The sequence below is a fragment of the Silene latifolia genome, chromosome Y, assembly GCF_048544455.1.
Source record: "Silene latifolia isolate original U9 population chromosome Y, ASM4854445v1, whole genome shotgun sequence".
Taxonomy (NCBI): Eukaryota; Viridiplantae; Streptophyta; class Magnoliopsida; order Caryophyllales; family Caryophyllaceae; genus Silene; species Silene latifolia.
In genome coordinates, this window is record NC_133538.1 from 345,082,583 (window position 1) to 345,084,988 (window position 2,406).

A 2,406-nucleotide genomic window follows, 5' to 3' on the forward strand; every position below is an offset into this window, starting at 1 on the left:
ACACATTTTTCATAGCGGCGGAATCTTTGTGGTAAGCCTCATATGCTTCCCTAGTGGCGGCACTCGACCTAGCATTAGGTTCTGGTGGAGAGGCCTCGGTGAGGTAACGAAGCTTGTCGTCACCTTGAGCGGCTAATTTGAGTTGGGCATCCCAATCGGAGAAATTTGACCCATTCTTTTCAAGTTTACAACGATCCATGAAGGATCGGAGCCATGAAACATTAGTGAGAGGTGTGGCGTTGGTGTTTGGTGCGGCCATTTGTTATGAGAAATAAAAGTGGTCTACAAAACAAAAATAGAAAGAATAAAACACTTGTCGTTTTCAAAATAATAATAATACTCGTAAATTTTAATTTAAACAAGTTTTATTGTATTTATCTAGTGACCTCTACCCAACTTGATAAATGATTCCAAGATCCAAATTCATATTAACTTGGGCACGATAGGGCCGATTCATCCCTTATCAATATAACTCGGTGGATTAACTCTTTAATCGATTCTACTTTTAGAACTCTTGGTTGATAAAATTACATTAATATTTATCTTTAGCCCAAAACACATCCGGCAAAGGTCGAGAATACTTTTGTTGAGTTCAACCCAAATTTCGAATAAATGTGTCCATGATCCAAATCCACATCAACTTGGGCACGGTAGGGCCGATTCATCCCTTATCAACATGAATTCGGTGGATAGACATTTATCATCCACTTCCCCTACGTAACAAGGTTTGTACCCCGGTATAGCCGACCGCACTCCCTCATGAAATAGGTTTTCATGGATTCTACTTTTTGGTAAGGCTAAGTCTCAATTGTTTATTTTAGCGAGAGGTCATGTCAATTTATTATCTATCACATTTTAAGTGTACTAAAGCGGTGAACTACGATAATTGTAATTGACACGGTCGAAAAACTCGATTTAAAATGCATGTTTAGTTATGGCGATTTAGCGATGCATGCAACATATAAATAAAATGCAAAGCATAAAAAATAAAAATCCTAGTATGGCCTTCCTAAAAAAAAGTTAATCTAATAAACTATTACAAATTAGAAAACCAACTCCATTGGTCCCTTGAACTTCGGTCTTGGCACGCATTTCAAGGCAACACTTTCTTTGATGGATCGCCTTCTTGAATGGCACCGTATTCAAGGAACTTCGGAATAATTAAATTACATAATGAATTACATAATTTCCTATTATACATTTGTAATTAAAATAAAAATAAATCTATTAAATTACAAAACGGTGATACGAGATCACAATAATTACAACCGAGTCGATATTCCCATACATTTCGGGTAATACCAATTAAAACTAAGGTCATACTAAGTAAAATTATATAATTCAAAAAAAAATTACATAAAATTAAAATATGATAATCATAAATAAAATGCAGCATTATAATTTGTATGAACATGCTTAATTTTTTGCTAAATCGCCTTTAAAGAGCCAATATCGTATATTAGTCGGTTTTTACGGATTTGCGTGATTTAAACCTTTTAAAATCACAATAATTACATAAATTCATATTTATGTACAAGTTAATTACCCTAACCATCTTAGGACTCAAAATTAGTCTCCACTAATATTTGACAATTATTAAACTTGATTTCTTAATATTGTTCATAAATGGACCCAAAATACAAGATTATGCTATAAACTTCAAATTAACTTATAAAAATTTCAAATAATTTCGAAATTTGAAATTTAAACTCATGAACATTCTGGAAAAATACCATGACACTCATAATGTTCAAAAACTTAGGTTAAAAATTTCGAAAATTTATCGAGAAAAACAATGTTGCGGTTTATCGGTTTTAACAAATATGACCATAAAAATATGAGAAAAATTATTTTCATCGACTTTTGACTTTTAAATCTGAATTATATAATAAAATTCAACATGTAACGTTTTTCCTTAGTCATGAAGTATGTTTTAGCATTATTACTAATTATAGTCACTATTTATATGATTTTTCATCAAAAATTCATAAATCATGCATAAAGACTTCATTATAGCCCAATATTTTACACACATCTTGTAAAATGTCATGTGACAATATACTAAATTTACATGACCATATTCGAAATATAATTCATATTAACCTATTTACCCATTTAAATACGATTTTAACTTAAAAAATCCATATTTCAAGCAAACCAACTCATTTTATTATGAACATTTACAGGCCATCAGTAGATAATATATGTGAAAACATATCCAAAAACCACTGAACAGTTCGAAGTTTAGCTATTTTTCGTCCAAAAATGACATTTTTATCATAAAAATCACATTTTAATGCCAATAATATATAAAATGAACAATAAATCCATAAATAAACCAAAATGTCCTAAAAATTACTTAGGACCAGAAAATTTTAACATGCAAAGTTATTTTAAGGTTTATCT